The 19,173-nt window shown below is 37.0% G+C and overlaps 2 pseudogenes; both read left to right on the top strand.

Moving 5' to 3' along the window:
• Nucleotides 1-3,124: 3,124 nt before the first annotated feature.
• LOC102416972 lies at nucleotides 3,125-4,741 on the top strand (annotated as a pseudogene).
• A 1,526-nt stretch (nucleotides 4,742-6,267) lies between these two features.
• On the top strand, nucleotides 6,268-6,638 carry LOC102417288 (annotated as a pseudogene).
• The last annotated feature ends 12,535 nt before the right edge of the window (nucleotides 6,639-19,173 follow it).

Here is a 19,173-nt window from a genome sequence, read left to right on the forward strand (position 1 = left end):
TTTTTTTTTTACTGGAAAGGGATATTATATGTTAGACTGCTCCAAGAAGTCATCAAACAGAAGAAAATATGAATAAAAATCAGATAAATTTAGATGAGATTAACATTGAGATTAACATTGCCACTATTTATATTTTTCAAGTGTTTTTCAGTAACTGTACCAATAAAACTAAAGTACAGTATCAAGAAAGTAAAAATGTTTAAATAGTCTTTCAAATCTCTATATCACATGAACTCAAATGAGTCATATAGGCAATTCCACTTCAGTATTAATCATAGAGTGGGAAGAGGCCTTAGTTTACATTTCAGTTTTTCATTTTCTTCTTAAATATCTTTAGAGGATGAGAATCATGCTTTTAGTGTGAACAGTAGAGCCTAATGGGTAACAACCTTGGTTCTGCACAGAGGCCTTTTCCAGCTTGGATAACCTTGGACAATTTACTAAATCTGTACTTGGAATACTGGACAAACTATTCAAGTTCTCTGGCTCACTATTTCCTCATTTTAAAAACAGAGAACATAAGGGTTCTTACTTCATTGGGTCAATAACAGTGTTAAATTAGTAAAGTACTTAGGACAGTGCCTGACGCATAGTGTAGTCTCCAAAATCCTTAGCCATTATTAGGAGTATACTTTGAGTGCTCAAAAGATTGTCCAATCCTTTGTGGTACAGTTTTTAATATGGAAAATTATTCCTTATATTGAATCAAACCTGCCTTCTGAAACTCTGCTCCTATTTATATTTTCAAAGGAAGAAATTTAGTGCTGATTTTACTTAGTAGCTATTCATAATTAGAAAGCAGTGCTCATATCCACTCCTTTTTTGTGTGTGGGATGAAACATACCAAGTTTCTTCACATGTCATTTTTTTTCAAATTATCTATATAACTCCAACTCACTGATATCAATCATTCTTCAAATATTACATTTAGGAAATTATATAAAAATCCAGTTATATACACTTATCATTTCATATTAGAAATCCTGTTCCCTTTGATTTAATTCAGTTCAAGCATTAATTATTCTAAATCTAGAGCATGACATTTTTATATTTTTATTTTCTCATAAAAAGATAGAATAAAAGAGTATCAGGGTTAACAAGGTTTTAGAAATCAAGTGGTTTAAATCCCATTTTTTACAATGAGGAAATAATAACTGAGTACTACAGAAGAGGGAGAATTTGTCTAAGGTCACACAGCTTAGCTTTTTAGTCATTGTTTGGCCAGGGTCAGGCCCTAAATCTAAAATCTGCAAGCCGGTCTTTAAACTCCTGTGCCAACTCTAATCAATTGCTAGGCATTCTGTTGGTCAAGATCTAAAATTTTATCCTGGATCCAAGGTAAAGAGTGATGACTATCAGAAATGTCCGTCTTGGGTAAGGAATATGAAGTCATTTACACTTACCACATATGTGTTATTTTTAATCTAATGTCCTCATAATCCAAAATCATTCCAATACTGAAATTACATAATTGTGTGATTTTTTTAATCCACTTGAGAAATTTCACATTCATTAGGTTTTTAATTATTATTTTGAGTTCATCATTCTAGTATATTGACCTATTCTCAAGCCTTGGTTCTGACATTAAATATATTTACTGTTATATATGATGCACAAATTTGATAAGCCCAACAACTGTATCTTTATCCAATCATCTATTAAATGTAGAATAAGAATATTTTAATACTTTAATAATATACTGGTATATCTCACATTTTTTCTAAACTGGAACTGAAAACAAATATTATTCCATCTGTCTAGGGTATATCCAATAGCAATCTAGGGACAGGTCTAATAAACAAGTCATATGTCCAGTACTCCAATTTCCTTTTTAATATGATTTCATGGAAATATAAGTGTGAGGAGAATAATTACATACACTTACCTTGGAAAATACTATTGTTTACTCAATATAAAGGGGTAAAAGGAAGTATAGTTAAGATATTAAGGGAAGAATGGTATTAGAAAAAAAATTGCTAATGCCAGACAGTGACAGGAGAAAGAAGAGATTATATTATAGGCCAGATAAACTATTTTAAAACTTTAAAAAATATTGAAATATTTTACAAATCAAAGCAAGAACATCAGCTAGAGCAGAAAAACTAAATTGCAATTCTTAAAAGGGCTTTCCTTTTTTTTTTTTCTTACTGTTTGGTAGGACAATGCCTAAAGCAGTCAGCAGCTTCTGGTTCTGAAGTGGAGCAGGTCGCAGCAAGCCCCAGTTCAAAACATTTCACTCCTGGGACCCATAAAAGAGTAAGCTATGAATATTGAAGCACTAGCCAGTGTGATACCTGCTGCCCAGGAAACATTTCATCTGCTATACCTTCAAGGCAGCTTGCTTATGGGTCCTTAAAAATCTGTACTGGCTTCTCATTGCTATTAGGAGGAAACTAATAAGCAAAGTTAAACTTTAGCTTTTTTTTTCTCCGGTTACTACAGAGTGAAATACCAGGACTCTTTTTAATATAGTTGTCTTATAAACTGCATCCTTTCTAGTCCTTCTCTGTGCATGTCCCAAGAATAAAAAAAAATAAACAAAAAATAAAAATAAATAAAAACCTCAAAACATCAGTAATCAAAAATATCTCCTCATACTATGGGAAAAATTGTTATGGCAGCCAGCACCTGGGTGAATATGTACCCAAGGGGCCAATGCAGTTGTGTATATTTCTACTGCTCAGTCAAGGCAAACAGAAACCAGCTGCCTGTGACTAGCTCAGACTAATAAGCAGAAAATCAACATAGGCTGATCCAGGATGAATATCAGCATCTGCTAGGCCATTGTCTCTGCTGATGTGTCTGAGCAGAAGGAAAAGCCAAATAGACAGCCGGCTATGAGGCAGAACACAAGATGAGGAGCTGCTAACCAACTGCCAAATCTCTGGTGGAGGAACAATAGTAGGAAAGAGGCTTCAAACTCACACAGAAGGTGCCTCATTTGAAACGCAAACTCTGTGCCCTATTCCAGTTGGATTTCTCCTTAAACAATTCTTTTGGAAATTTTAAACAAAAGGCAGTAAAAAAGAACTATCCATGAGTCAGGAGGTGGGATTAATGATTAGGAATCATAAAATTATTTTATGCTTCATTACACTCACCAGAGACAGCAAGATGAACCAACATGGCAGACTATGGACCACTGCAACACATAATGCAGTATACCCTTGATCTGAACAAGTGATATTACATATAAGGCATAATCCTCATATTGAATATGGGGAGTAATTGACCTCTTTCCTATTGCTTCCACTTTCTATTGGGGTTTCTGCTACTCACTCAGCTCTATCCCTGAGCATATTTTCCTCTTTCCATGACCTCAGAAGCACCAATGCCTTAACGTGATGCTCAGACTCTTCTGATACTTGACTACTCCACAAAGTAAGCTCTTTATCCCTCTTGGGAGGATGGCCTCTTGAATCGAACTTGAAAAGCCAAGGAGAAAACTGATGAAGAGGAAAAACAAGTGGTCTTCTTGCTAATCTCTCTTCTCTAGAACAATTATTTCTACTATGTTATTGTTACATGCTGTTGGGTCTGTCCCAACTTCTGATAACTCTATGTATGAGTGATGTCTACGGTGTCCTGTCCTTAAGAGCCCTGCTCAGCTCTAGATTCACTCCTATTGTTTCTTTTATGGAGTCAATCTATCTTAAACTTGGTCTTCCTCTTTTCCTGCTGCCTTCTAGTTTTCTCAGCATTATTGTCTTTTCCAAAGAACCTTGCCTTCTGTAGATGTACCCACAGTAGAACAGCTTCAGTTTCATAATTTTTGCCTCCAGTGATGTTTCAGGCCTAATTTGCTCTAGGACCCCTTGTGTTTCTTTCTGGAGGCCCAAGGTATCCATATAGCTCACCTTCAACACTATATTTCAAATGATTCATTTTTTTTTCAATCAGCCCTCCTCACTGTCCAACTTTCACATCTTTTCATGGCTATTGGAAATATGAGGGTGTGGATGACCACAGCCTTGGTTTCCAGTGCCATTTCTTTGCTCACACTGCTCTTTCCTAATTCTCCTATTGCTGCCCTTTCAAGTCTCAGGTGTCTCTTGATTTCTTAACTATAGTTTCCATTCGAATTGATGACTGAACCAAAGTAAACAAAATCTTTAACAATTTGGATGTCTGTCTCAAAGTTGTGTATTTTTGTGTAGTCATGATTTTTGTTTTCTTGGTGTTCAAATACAATCCTGTTTTCTTCTTTGACTTTAATTAGAAGTCTTTTCTGACCTGGCTGTGGCTTGATCCTTTCTCTGTTTTCACTCCCTGAAGCCAGGGGTGGCCCTAAGAGTAGGAGTGAAGGCAGACAGGAAGCGGTTCTGCAGGTCCAACTGTTGTGGCCGTGCGTCCACTGGGAGAATTGAGAATCAGGATGAAGAGGAAACAGCAAAGAGGAACAAGCAGTAAAAAGTCTCAACATGAAAAATGCCCAACAGGAAAAAGGAGGGAACCGGGCTCCTGTGCAGAATGAAGGGGAACCGCACCATTTGGGAGGGCTTGAAGCCCAGAAGCCTGGAGGAAATGTCAGGCTGGGAAGGGTTAGACGACTTGTCCCAAGTTTTTGATGGGCCATACCTAACAGGCCTGTTGATCACAATGAAGTGGGAGATAATGTGGAAAAGATCATAGTGCAGCAGATGGAAATCAGGAGAACGATGAGGAACAGCTCATGAGATATCATATGCACGTCCAAATGCCTGAACCTGATCATCATGATGACTTTTACCTTATTCCTTGAATCCTAAGGTTTTCTCTGAGGTGAATAATGTGGCTTCTGCAGTATATGTTTTTAGTTTTGTGGTTTGCTTTTCTATAAACCTTTTGGTGTTATCGCTTTCCAGTTTCTCATTAAATATTGTTTTTGTCTGAGTCTAATTTTTTTCTGTCTAAGAGGGAAATTTTACCCAGTTTTCAGAAAAATTTTTTTTTTCATGATGTGAAATTAATAAAGCAGTTTAAAAAGAAAAAAAAAGCCATTTCAAATTACTCCTCAAATAAAATAAGCTAAAAATTGCTTGACATGTTTAAGAGGATAAGAACCTCAGTTATCTGTGGACTATTTTGTAAACTTGAAAAATATGAGTGTGGGAGCTTAGTGTGCCAAGTGACGTTTTAAAAGTGTGATGTAGGTGTATGTTTGTGATGGGTATTGAAAGATAGCAGAATATACCCGCTCCAAGAATGTCCATAGACATTGAGGACGTGCCACCCAAAATATGCCACTTTGTTATAGTAAGTATTTTGAGCTGCAGGTTCTTGCAAATGCAGAGAGAGGCGTTCTCTGAACTTCCCTTACCCACCTAAAGAAAGATCCTCAAAAACGAAACTCAACTGTCATAAATCTCCTACCAGGGGAGTTTCACCACAGGAGAGAAACCTAAATATCCACACCACACCAGACTTTATTACAAACTATCATAACTCCTATCTGTTCATCTAAGGGTCCATTTATTTTCCTAAAAATCATTTATTCTCCTCTAAGAGGGCTCCATCCCTGTTCGCCTTTCCCTGTTAACTTAGTATTTAATCCCAAATTCTAAGCCACCTTGGGAGTTACTCATTTTTTCCTGGGAATCTCCCATGTGTACATGAAGTATACATGTTATACATGTTAATAAACTTTTTCCCCCCTGTTATTAATCTGTTTATCTTATTATAGGCATGTCATCCAAGAACTCAGAAGGGGAGAGGAAAAATTATTTTTCTCCCTTATATATGTAACACTCAAACATCTGTGTGGTGACTAAAGAGTTCATAAACCATGAAGTCCTTTTTTAAAGAAAATCAAGAGAAACTGCCTTACTTCAAAAGGGGAAGTTAAAGATAACAGCAAAAGAAACAGAAGAGATCAGAAACAGAATTTACAGTATTTAGTGAAAAGAGTGGTTTTTGAACCAAATGTGAAAATTCATAAACTGTGAATCGCTGTGTGTGGGGGGAGGAGAGAGAGATTAATGTTGCAAGTTGGTTCAGCCTTTTTTTTCCTAATTTTTCCGAAAGCCAACACAGAGAACAGTAAGAAAAAAACCAGAGCTTTGTAAATCAATGCTTTTCAATTTTCTCAATGCATCAGAAATAATTGAATAATAATAATAATAAAAGCTTAGACTGGCAGCTCTGAAAGCATCTTTGCGTTGTTCCAGTGTTCGGCTCCGGGTTAGGCAGCCACCTCTGCTGTGCTCCCCCTCCACAGCCACACAGCCAGGACTGCCAGCTTGTCCGCCAGGCTCCTTGAGCTCTCTTGCCTTAAAAGAAACCCACTGCATGGGATCACCCACATGCCACACCACGTCAGATGCTGAGGTGGACACCAGCTCCGACATCACCACCAAGGACTTAAAGAAGAAGGTAGATGAGGAGAAGGCAAAGAATGAAAGAGATGCACTTGCTAATGGGGACACTAGTGAGAAAAATGGGGAACCTCAGGCTGACAATGAGATACATGAAGAAGAAGAAAGAGGGGTTGAAGAGGAGGAGGAGGGTGGTGATGGAAAGAAAGAGAATGGAGATGAAGGTTAGGAGGCTGAGGCAGCAGGCAAAAGGCAGCTAACAATGATGAGGATGAGGATGTTGACATCATGAAACAGTAGACCAGTGAAGATGACTACACAGCAAAAAGGGAAAAGTTAAACTAAAAAAAAGCCTTTCATGACCCATTCACCTTCCACTTCCTGTGTCCTTCAAGTAGAGAGTCCCATGGGCCCACCGCAGAGAGCACCACCCACAGGTGACAGGCACTCTCCACCACCGACCAAAATCACAAGGTGAATTTGCAAAAGGGGAGGAAAAAAGAACCCAAACCAAGGCCCTGCTTTTTTTTTTTCTTAAAAGTACTTTAAAAAGAAAAATATACATTTTAAAATTTTCATTGTATATTTTTCTATATATTGTTAGGGATCAAACAATTTTCGAGATCTCGGGATGACCAAACCAGCCTTTGGAGCGTTCTCTGTCCTACTCCTGTCTTCACTTGGCTGTGACTGTGCTCATTGTAATCTCTAAGAAAAACAGCCCAAAACCTTGGAAGAAGAAGGAGAAGAAGAAGAAGAAGAAGAAGAAGAAGAAGAAGAAGAAGAAGAAGAAGAAGAAGAAGAAGAAGAAGAAGAAGAAGAAGAAGAAGCCGCCAAAATAACAACAAAGACAATCTTATTCTGAGAACTCCAGTAACTTTTTTGTGTATGTATTTAACTCTACCATAGTAGTTAGTATAAGGCCAAAGAAACAGGTAAAAGGTTTCTCCTCCCCCTTTTTTTCTCTCTATGAAGTTGCTGTTTGTTTACTTATTTATTGGCCTGTTTGATGTGCATGTGAAACAATGTTGTCCAACAATAAACCGGAATTTTATTTTGCTGAGTTTTTCTAACAACACCACCAAAAAGCCCAAACTGTATAACACTCTTCCATTTACCCTGTAATCTCAGTTTAATCTGGGTGGGTGGGGTCCAGTTAACAAATTTTAAGAAGTTGGCCAGGTGATTTTGAATCAGCCATGGCTAAGAATACCTACTGCTTTAAAGGGAGGAAAGTTCTAAGAGAACGAATGGGGGAAATGGAGAAAAGAGCTTTGGTGCAGTACATCAACTCTCCTTTTGCAGGGTTTCAGACCTAGTTTTCATAAAAGCAAATAGAAAATAAAGTTCAATCAGTTCAGCTGCCACACTTAAGGGTTGAAAAGCTGAACCTTAGAGATGCAGTGACTTTATGTTATTATCCATGAGGAATTACAGCTCAAATTGGAGGTCTGATATCTTCTCCTCAGGGCCATTTGCTCTTTGTCCATGGCTGAAATAAGAAAACTATTAATTTCAGAAATGTCATTGAGTCTAGAGAACCCCATCCTTGAAATGTGGGTTTGAATGTCATGTTTTTTATTTGAATTTGGAAGAGAAGCTGACTGGACGGAGGGAAGAAGGAGGCAGAGGGCAATGGAGAGAAGCCAAGTTATCCTAGAGCCAAAGTGCTCAATCGGTTTAGAAAACAGAGTGAGACAACTCATATTCATTTACAAGGAAAGAAAATCAGTTATTTACCTCATTGCACACCTAAGAATAAATTACAGTAGTATAAAAGGCCCCAAATTGAACAGACATTTAAAAATATTTTAGAATAATATATAGCACATATTTAGGGTCTCAGGATAAAAAGAAATTTATAAGTCTAACACAAAGCCACAGATCATAAAATAAACAGAATGCAAATGTGACTATATATATATGTGTATATTAATATCAGATATAATAGAAGATATATAATAAAAGTTACCACTAAAAACTGAAAATTCAAGACAGTTTTGAAGAGAATACTTTAACAATTAGTACCCAGAATATATAAAGATGCAGTTTAAATTTTTAAAATGTTAACAAATAGAAAAGTAAATGGGCAAATTCACAATTCACAGAAAAGGAAATTATACTGACCAATAAACATAAAATTATGCTCAATTTTTTAAAGGACATGTAAATTAAAACAACCAGCAAACACTTTTTAGCATTTAACAGATTGGCAAGATAACTTATATTTGATGATGTCAGATATTGACAAAGGATAAAAATGTGAACTTTCAGGTCCCTAGTTTGAGTATTAATTGCTGCACAACCTTTAAATAGTAATGTGGTAACATCTAGTAGATGTACAGAAACAAGACCAGAAACTTAACATGTGGTGTAGATCCTTGTGAAACTCTCACACAGTGCACAGAAAATAAACACAAGAGTATTCACTGAAATAGTAATTTTTTAAAAATATATGTTTATTGATTTCAGAGAGAAAGGGAGAAGGAGAGATAGAAACATCAATGATCCGAATCATTGATCAGCTACCTCCTGCACACCCCCTACTGGGGATTGAGCCCACAACCTGGGCAGGTGCCCTGACCAGGAATCAAACAGGGATCTACTGGCTCATAAGTCAACGCTCAACCATTGAGCCACACCAGATGAGCAGAAGCATTAATTTTTATTGGCTAAACAAAATGTAATCAATTTAAAAGAGACTGAAAGTAAACTGAGCTGTATTTTATATTAGAATCCTGTACACCTGGTAAAATAAACAAACAAAGCTATTTGCATAAACATGTATATTGCAAGTTTGAAAGTTGCTAAGAGAGTAGACCTTAATAGTTCTCATTATAAGAAAAAGTTAACTATGTATGGTGATGGATGTTAACTAGATTTACTGTGATGATTATTTTTGCAATTTATATAAATACTAGAGGCCCGGTGCACAAAAATTTGTGCACTCAGGGGGGAGGGGGGTCCCTCAGCCCCGCCTGTGCCCTCTCGCAGTCTGGGACCCCTCGGGAGATAACGACCTGCTGGCTTAGGCCTGTTCCCGGGTGGCAGAGGGCAGGCCCAATCCCTAGGTGCAGCCCCTGGTCAGGCTCAGAGCAGGGCCGATTGGGGAGTTGGGGAGCCGCCCCCTGTCACGCACAGAGCAGGGCCCATCAGGGGGGTTGGGGAGCTCCCCCCTGTCATGCACAGAGCAGGGCCCATCAGGGGGTTGGGGAGCTCCCCCCTATCAGGCACAGAGCAGGGCCAATCAGGGGGTTGGGGCACCGCCACTCTCACACTCAGGGCAGGGCCAATGGGGAGGTTATGGCTCTACCCCATCACACACAGAGCAGGGCCCGTGGGGGGGGGGGGGCTCCGCACCCTGTCACACACAGAGCCGCAGGGTGATCAGGGGATTTGGGCGCTGCCCCCTGTCATGCTGATCCCGGTGCCGGGAGGCCTCTCGGCTCCACTGATCCGGGTGCTGGGAGGCATATTACCCTTTTACTATATAGGATAGAGGCCTGGTGCATGGGTGGGGGCCAGCTGGTTTGCCCTGAAGGGTGTCCTGGATCAGGGTGGGGGTCCCCACTGGGGTGCCTAGCCAGCCTGGATGAGGGGATGATGGCTGTTTGCAGCTGGTCACACACCCTTCAGGGTGGGGATCCCCACTTGGGTGCCTGGCCAGTCTGGGTGAGGGGCTGAGGGCTGTTTTCAGGCTGGTGGGTGACTGAAGCTCCAAACCACTCCTTTTTTTCTTTTTTTTTTTATTCTGGGCCAAGGCAGCTGCTGCTGAAAGCAGGTATCTGGTTTGTTTCGGTTCTATAATCGAAACACTGTATCATCTCCAGCTCTGAGATCCTGGCTGGCTGAAAGCTGGTTTCTGGGGTTTAGTTTAGCTTCTATATTTGTTACAATGTTTCAAACTGCCAGCTCAGAGGCCGGCAAGGTAGGCGGGGAACGTTGGAGTCCTCCTTCACTGAAGCAAGCAATCCTCATGTTCGCTTCCAGCTGCCTGGCTGCCGGCCGCCATCTTGGCTGGCAGTTAATTTACATATCGCCCTGATTAGCCAATGGGAAGGCTTGCGGTCATACGCTAATTACCATGTTTCTCTTTTATTAGATAGGATTAATTCATTGTATCATACATATGAAACTAATATAACATTATAGGCTAATTATATCTCAAGAAAAAACAAGTAAAAAACACATAAAGTTGAATGGGAAAAGGGATAAGGGAGAGTTAATTGCATTTGGCCAAACAATTTCCAGAATTAGTGAAAAAATATAGAAGATGATACTATAATGAAGTGGTTTAATATCCTGGTCCTTGGGGTCAAGCAGATCTGACAGGTACTTTAAATTTAACATTAGACAATTGCTCAATCTCTGTAAACCTATTATGCTCATCTATAAGAATAATAAAACCTAACTTACAGAATTGTTTCAAGCTTACATTAGACAAGAGAATATGTAAAATTTTTCTTTGCTTAAGGAAATTGTGCAATTAATAAAAAAAATTGCATTAAACTTTTTCTATCTTCATTATTTCACCTTTGTACATATTGTGCTAAATGCTAAAGATAATATGTTGACTACTAAGGAGATGATCTCTACCCCTACAGAAATTGTGATCCTTTAAAATCAGAATTTAAAGATAAAGGCACACCAGCTCCCTCTGACTTTCAGTATGGAACTTCTAATCTCTATATGCTTTTATTCAAACAGCTGAGCAATCAGAGAAACTAAAATAATCTCTCAAGCCCCCAAATACGTCCATTCCAGAGCATCTTATTCTTTGAAAGTGGATGCTGCCATTATTATAAAGGTGAGCTCTTTGGCCAGGCTTTAACTAGATAGTCTTTTGAGAGGTGAACATACTGGACTAATGCCTGGCAGTAGTAGATGACTATGTTACGTTACCAAGCTATACATACATAAAATATATAAATATTGGCTAAATAAACTCATGTGACCTATTTTTAATTGTTTTATATATATTTCTACTTTGTGGGCATAAAACCATTTCAGAGCTTAGGCTTATAAATAAGTAAATATATTCTATTGCTGCATCTAACTACCAAATTTAAGATTTGAGTTTCTTACCCAATAATCAGCACCATTCAAGGAGAAATATGAAGGTTGAGAAAGAAGTTTAGTGTAGGAATCACTGTGTCTTCTAGGTCTCTGTCTCTCTGTCTCTCTCTTTCATTAGGAACTTCAATAACATTTTACAATAGCCCCACAAACATAGAGTAAATTTCAGGAGAGGTTTTACTGAACAGAATATGCTGTTTTACGTATGCACAGAGAAGTCATGGTTAAACTTCAACAGTGCAGCTTGTAAATTGCAAAAATAAAAATAAGCATAGCTTTTAGGAAATCAGAAACTGCTAATTGCATGAAAAACAGAGACCACATCATGTTCTTCTCCCTATTATTCAATAAAGACTATTTTTTATAAGATTTTTTAACTCCTGAAATGATCCAAAGTTGAACAGAAAATCAGCAGTTTGAAATGAGCAGGTTATTTGTTAAGTAAAACAAAGAAAAATAGAGGAAATAAGAATAAAAAGGGGGGAATAGAAAATGTAATATTAGATTAAGCAGCATTTAAATAAATATAAAATATTTGCTTCAAGAGAACTTGTTCAGATTACTTAAGTCAAAGTCACAGACAGGTAACTTGAACATTTTGTTAGAAGTGATAAAACTAATTTTCAGCAAACCAAAAATATGTACAAGTTCTGAGAATATATACATTAGGTAAATATTGATAGAATACATTCATTAAATATAAAGGTGAAAAAAGTCATAATCCTCAATAACTTACAATTTATTACATAAAGGAAACAACATGCACAATGTAATGGGAAATACATTATTAGAATTCTTTGCAGATATTTTAAATCAGAGTCTTGAAGGATGATTATAAAAGAATTAATTAAGGAAGGTGGCTGCGGAATCTCATCCTAGAGAAAGGAAAAAGCACAGTCATAAAAAGATTTAACAATTGTGGTGCATACTTGAGTAAAAATGAGTAGTTGTATACCAATAGTACCTGTTGGTATTAACACTAGTCTTTCAGCAGCAATCTGATTTTTCAATCCTACAACCTACTTGAAGGGAAATGTCATTCTCTTCATAAGTGACATCTCCTCTCCCAGATCAATGTATGCATCATGAAATATGGCCACTTTGGCTCCATCTGCTGATCTCCCAGAGAGAGGTTAATGTTTCAACTTAATGATTATAGCAAAGATTACACGGAAAATTTCAACCAATTTCACGCAGCCCATTGGGGGGAAGGGACTTGCTTTTGTAAATGCAATTTTGTTCTATCTTCTCTCACTCATCTATATATCCTCAGCTCCCTCTGACATAAAAATCAAACAATGCAATGCCTCTAAAATTCCTGTGACCTACCAACAAAGATCAAATGCTTAGATTTGCTAAGTTTCATCTTAAAAAATAGGTAATCCTTAATATTTACGCTTTCTCAATTGAACTATTAAAAGTTATTAGTGTTAACTTTGAATAGTGTTCTTGTGAACCATTATGAACAGGGAAACATTTCATAGCTCCAGAATGTGTAACTTTGGTGGCAAGTTTTTATCCATGTGTCATAGTTTGGGAAGAACTTGTGTTATGTCCCTCTAAATAGTATTAGATTTCTAAAAATTGCAGAAATAATTTTTCTTCACTTTGCTTTACTATTTTAAATCTGTTTAATATGCAAATGAAGTGAATATTTTCTATCAATTAAAAGACTGATAGACCACTGTGTTAAATTTGGAGTGTATTGTTTTTTTTCCCTCTTATCTCTCAAGTAGAAGCAACTTACTAGCAAACTCATATACCTATGAGCTATACTTAGGAGGAATTAAATATTGGAAGAAAATCTTGTGTTTTTATTGTTGTGTTTTGTTAGCAAGGTGTTCAGGGTTAAAAGATAATTTCTAAACAGAGCCAGCTCCAATCATTGAGACATTTATCTAATCATTGTGATTTGAGACAAGTTCTGGACAGAATGTTCTTTTCAACACGCACAACCTGTCATTCCACAAGAAACCTATACTTCTGCATTTTAAGGGTTTCTATTTTCAAGGGCTTCCTATTTTAATGTAAATTCTAGCTAACTGACACTGCAGGTTTACTAAATTCTTTTTACAATTAGTTGGCAGAGTTGTTTGAGTAAGATTGATGGAAATAAAGCTCAGAATTTTTTTTTTTTTAGTTAGGGGAAGAGTGAGGGGAGATCATTGGGAGAGGAAAGAATTTTGAGATGGTTGATGAAGTCTGAATATAGAGGCTAAAGCCCCAAAGACTTGGTAAGATAGTTGAGTTATTAGGGGAAATTCAGTAAATGTTCTTAAATAGATAGATAATTTAAGCCTGGTGGAAAGCCCTTTTTAATCCAATATATAATTTCTTATTGTCAAAGCCAGAAAAAGATTAGCCTACCTGCCCTGACACAGCAGATTAGATGGCATTAGCTAATCAATCATGTCTATAATGAATGACTGTAGTTGGCATAACTAGTGGGTTAAATTCCTGATTGTTGAAGTCAGACCATCTGGATTCCAACTCTTGCTCTATAACTAGCAAGCTAGGTGGCCGTGGTAAAATTACTTAATCTCTCTAAGTCCCTCTAAACTTGGAATTTTTATAGGAAGTCGGAAAGGAAATAAACCCATAATAAATAAAATGGCAGATTTGATGGAAGTAGAAATGACAGCATAAAAAAAGAAGCAACTTAGTTTTCCTATGGGAGTTTGAGAAGTCTTTTCAGAAGAAGTAAATATGAGCTAAGATCTAAATCATGTGTAGGAATTTGCCAAGCGTAAAAATTTAAACTGTGATTTCAGACAATGAAAACATCATGCAAAGGCAAGAAGGTATGAATAAGCATGTAGCCGCCAAGGAATTTAATATGGCTGGAGTCTAAAAGGCAAGAAGGACATAATATAAACAAAGAGGCAACGGGGGGCCACAAATTATTCAGAGGAGGAGAGTAACACTATTAGGTTTTCTTATTGGAAAGGCCACTCTTGTGACACCCAAAATAATATTATAAAGTTTTAACTAAGCATTGATGAGAAACTGAATTAGGACAGAAGAGGGAAAACAACAGACAGATATAGAAAATATTTAGGAAGTGGAATCAATAAGACTCAAGTACTAACTGGGTGGAGGAGAGGGAGAAGAAATCATCCTGGAAAGACAAGTTTCAGCTTAAACATTTTGGTGGATAGTATTGACCATCACTGAAGTAAGGACCACAGATTCAATGCAGACAGTAAAGAGACAGACCTCAAAGACCAATGAGGACAGGACTGACATAGGCTTCCATCTTTAAGACTATGAGCAGGAACTTCACTGGAAATCTGGATTTCCACAAAGACTTTTGTCTCTGGGCAATTGTCTGTGACAGAGTGTTCCAGAGGTTCCCTGACCATGGCCGAGAAGGGTTGGAGCCAGTTCATGGGCCTCTACAGTTAGGACCAGGGGTCCTCACACTACGGCCCACGGGCCACATGCAAATACAAATATTGTATTTGTTCCCGTTTTGTTTTTTTTACTTCAAAATAAGATATGTGCAGTGTGCATAGGAATTTGTTCATAGTTTGTTTTTTTTTTTAAACTATAGTCCAGCCCTCCCATGGTCTGAGGGACAGTGAACTGGCCCCCTGTTTAAAAAGTTTGAGGACCCCTGGTTAGGACCAAGGTCTATACAGCCATATAACACATGGTGGATGAGATTCCTCATGAGTCCCTTGGTGTATGGTGCTGGACCCCACAGCCCCCAGAAAGAAACATTTGTCCATAAGTGGATGCCAAATATTTTTTTTTTGAGTGAGGGTGTTTATGAGTGAAGGACATCTTATTTGGCCATGTTGCTAACATTATTACTGGTTTCTGGCTTTTAAATGTAAACATTTATCTGGAATATAAAAATTTGTAAATTATAAATAAAATAACTTACTTTGAGCAGAGCAATAATTGTTAGTGTTTCAGCATTGGCTTTATCAAATGTAAACTTAAATGATATCCCGAGTGGGATTTGTGGCTTATTACCATTGTCCCATCACAATGCATCCCATATTAGTTTTATTTTAAATAATTCTCAAATATGTGGAATTTAATGAACAAACTGAACGACCAAGCAAAATAGAGACAGACTCATGGATTGAGAGCAAGAGCTTGGGGGTGGGGGGGAGGAGAGGGCAATAATAGGAGGGGATGGAGGGATTGAGCAAAAAATAGAGAATTTATGGACATAATTGCAGGATTGCAGGGGGAAAGGGGGGGTGGAGGTAGAGAGGGCATAGAGGGGATAAATATTGATGAAAAAATAAAAGAAAAATAAATAAACAAAATAAATATAAATAGAAAAAATCAAAGTTAAAATTATAGTAAAATTTAATTTATTCATTAGCTTATTTGATATCTGATTTTTAGTAAATAGCATTATCAATAGTGTCATGCTTGCTGTCTTAATTCATAACTGCCAAGCTTGAGCATATTCCATTGTATCTTCCATGAATCCAGGAGTTTTCATTACTTATCTATACCTCTAAGGAAGATAGTCTTTCTTTTATTATGCAAATGTTGTTTTACTTTATATAGTGATGTGTTTTTGAAACTTCCATTGTCAGCCAGTCTTTTGAGATTCAATTATATTTTAAATGAACTCCTATACTTTAAAGCATTAGCCAGAAAGTACTTTTGTGTGTGTTTGTGAAGTTAATCATTTTTTAATGTTTCTTAATTTACTAGTTTGTAATGGAGTTGAGGAATTTTAAATTATATCTTTATTTTTCATTTATGTTAGGTTATTCTTACTACCTTTGTTGCACTTGTTTCAAACCTAAAATATTTGGTATCCTGATTGTTTAATTCTAAGAAACTCTAATAAATGGTCAGTGTTTCATGATTATATCCAGCCGTTTGGGAGTGAACTTGAGAAGTTTAAATTCAGGCTGACCTTAAGTATTAGTATAGAACTAGCATGTCAGACCAAGCAATTTGGGATTTATTACATGGGTGATATTGGAAGGGAAAAGATAAAGAGAATTGGTTATTTATTGAAGAATAAAAATGTGGTTTTAGAATTTGAAAGAAATGGGAAAGAGAAAGATATGAAAATATTTTGCCATATGCTGATATTGGCTAGCATCAATCTCCACAGCTTAAAAGAAAAATTTTTGTGAGGGTTGAGGAAATAGGTTATTAAATGGCTCCATTAACATATAACAGAATCATAACATCATAGACTATTAAAGTGGGAAGGGATTTTGAGAATATCTAATACAACACTTCCATATTTAAAGTTAGAATATATTATCCATAAAGATGAATTGTTTTCCTTAGGGATACGTATATTTGTAGCAGAGATTAAATAAGAGCTTTACTTAGCTTTGTTCAAACATAAAATATCCCTCAAAACAGAAAGCTTTGCTTCAAATCTCCCTATTTAACAAATTACTGTTTCTATGAAATACTTCTAGCTATCATTAAGCATTTCAGAAAAATGTTAAAATGATACCAATGAAGATGTTCACACTCACCATTTCCAAGAACCAAACCAGTTTCAAGATTGAGCTCACATGGAACTAGAGCTTAACTAAAACTTTTACTAATATTGAAATTTATTTTCTCTTGGAGTTATTTTCCTCATATTTTCCTCTCAATTTGCACATTTACTCACACATATTCTGCATGAAATATCTTGGATTGTTCTACTTTCATTTTCTTTACTAGTCATGAGTGGTCTATTAGTAATTGTTTAATGTCCCACCATCAAATTATGTTTCCATAATTATAATTTTTCAGTGGGAGAACATATCAATTGGACCTTTGCTAACAAAATATGTTCCATAGATCAGCAGCATCAATATCATCTGGAAACTTGTTGTAAATACAGATCCTTAGGCCCTGTCCCAGACCTCCTGAATCAGAATCTGCAATTTAACAAGATTCCTAGATGATTCCCATTCACATTAATGTTGAAAAAAATCACTGAACTAGGTCAAATATTTATATAGATACCAATGGAAAATTACTTTAAATGTCCACAATCAGATAGATTCTCCTTTATTGCTAATATTTTTTAAGATATAATATCAATTAAAAAAAGACAACCTAAACTGGGCATCAAATATAAGTGATTTAGATTATTTTGTGGTTAATTTTATAGCTGATTTTGTTATTAATTTTGGCAAAACAAAACTCTAGTCTTCTCTAAAGCATAAATATCTATGTTAACAAAATTGAGTTTTCGTTTTTTAATGCTCAGTTGTTATAGAGGTTCCCAGAAACACAGCGATAATTTAAATTACTGAAAAAATGAAAAATGTCAACTCCAGAATAAGATTATACGTGAAAGTGAAAAGAAATAGTGTGGGAGACTGAAATGTAAAAAAAAAAAAGATACCTTTAACAAGTTTTCATTTCTAAAATAATAAATTCTTATGTCACGATCTTATAAATGGAGAGTGCTTTAGACATGAATACTCTGACTCAAGTGGTTTTGTCAACACAAAAATAAAAAGTGGTTGGTCAAAGAAATACCTTATTTCCTTTCTACCATATTGGTATGAATCAAAGTCACATGTGTATTTATAATGGATCAAAGTGTTAATTATTCTTTTAACAGGTTTCAGATGAATAAAGAAAAATAGTGAAAGGTATATGTTCAGATGGTATTAGATTTGTTTATTTTAACTGAATTTGCTCTAGGAAACATCCTATATAATAAAGAGGCAATATGCAAATTGACCATCACACCCTCACACGATGGCTACCACCATGTGGTCCAAGATGACTGCCCCCATGTGGTCCAAGATAGCAGCCACAAGACGGCCGGCAGGGGAGGGCAGTTTGGGGCAATCAGGCCAGCAGGGGAGGGCAGTTAGGGGGGACCAGGTCCACAGAGGAGGGCAGTTGGGGGGGACCAGGCCTGCAAGGGAGGGAAGTTGGGTTCTATCGGGATGGCAGGGGAGGGCAGTTGGGGGTGATTGGGCTGGCAGGCTAGGTCAGTTGGGGGCAATCGGGCCAGCAGGGGAGCAGTTAGGTGTCGATCAGGCTGGCAGGGGAGTGGTTACGGGTGATCAGGCTGGCAGGCAGAAGTGGTTAGGGGCAATCAGGCAGGTAGGCAAGCGAGAGGTTGGGAGCCAGCAGTCCCAGATTGTGAGAGGGATGTCAGGCTGTTGGACATCCCCCAAGGGGTCCCATATTGGAGAGGGTGCAGGCTGGGCTGAGATATACCCTTCCCCCACCCAGTGCATGAATTTTGTGCACCGGGCCTCTAGCCTTTTATAGGAATCTAGTGGGTTACCTGTTTGCTGAAGCAATAGTTTATTGTGGAGGGAAAAATAAGCATATTTTAAAACAGTTTTACATTTAAGTAACTGCATGGCATATCTTTTCAATCTAGGCAATGAGTGATAAACCAGTGAGAAATACTAAGTCATCATATAATTTCTAACCAATTGTCAGTTAGTCCAACACTGTGCTATTGAACTCTGCAAGAGACATGGATTAACAAATATCCACAAATGTAGTAGCTTTGTTATAACATGGAACACAGGTTATGAAAAGGAATTTCATTTCTCAGAAGAAAGATATATATTTATATCAGCACATGCCAAAACTGAGGAAATATAATCAATAAGTCTGAATTTAAAGGATTGTCTGTTTAAGATTGCTGTTATTTCTATCTCTAGTTTGTATTCAACTCTAAATAGAATGAGTGCTCCACTAGTAAGCACATGGGTGTAATGGGAGTGGCTACTGCAACAATTATCATCATGTTCTTCCATATAGCAAATGGTAGCCATTTAAGAGCAGAGAAGAGTATCATAATGGCTAGTAGAAACCCAAAGGGCATAAGATAACA

This window comes from Myotis lucifugus, unplaced genomic scaffold, assembly GCF_000147115.1.
Source record: "Myotis lucifugus unplaced genomic scaffold, Myoluc2.0 scaffold_67, whole genome shotgun sequence".
NCBI lineage: Eukaryota > Metazoa > Chordata > Mammalia > Chiroptera > Vespertilionidae > Myotis > Myotis lucifugus.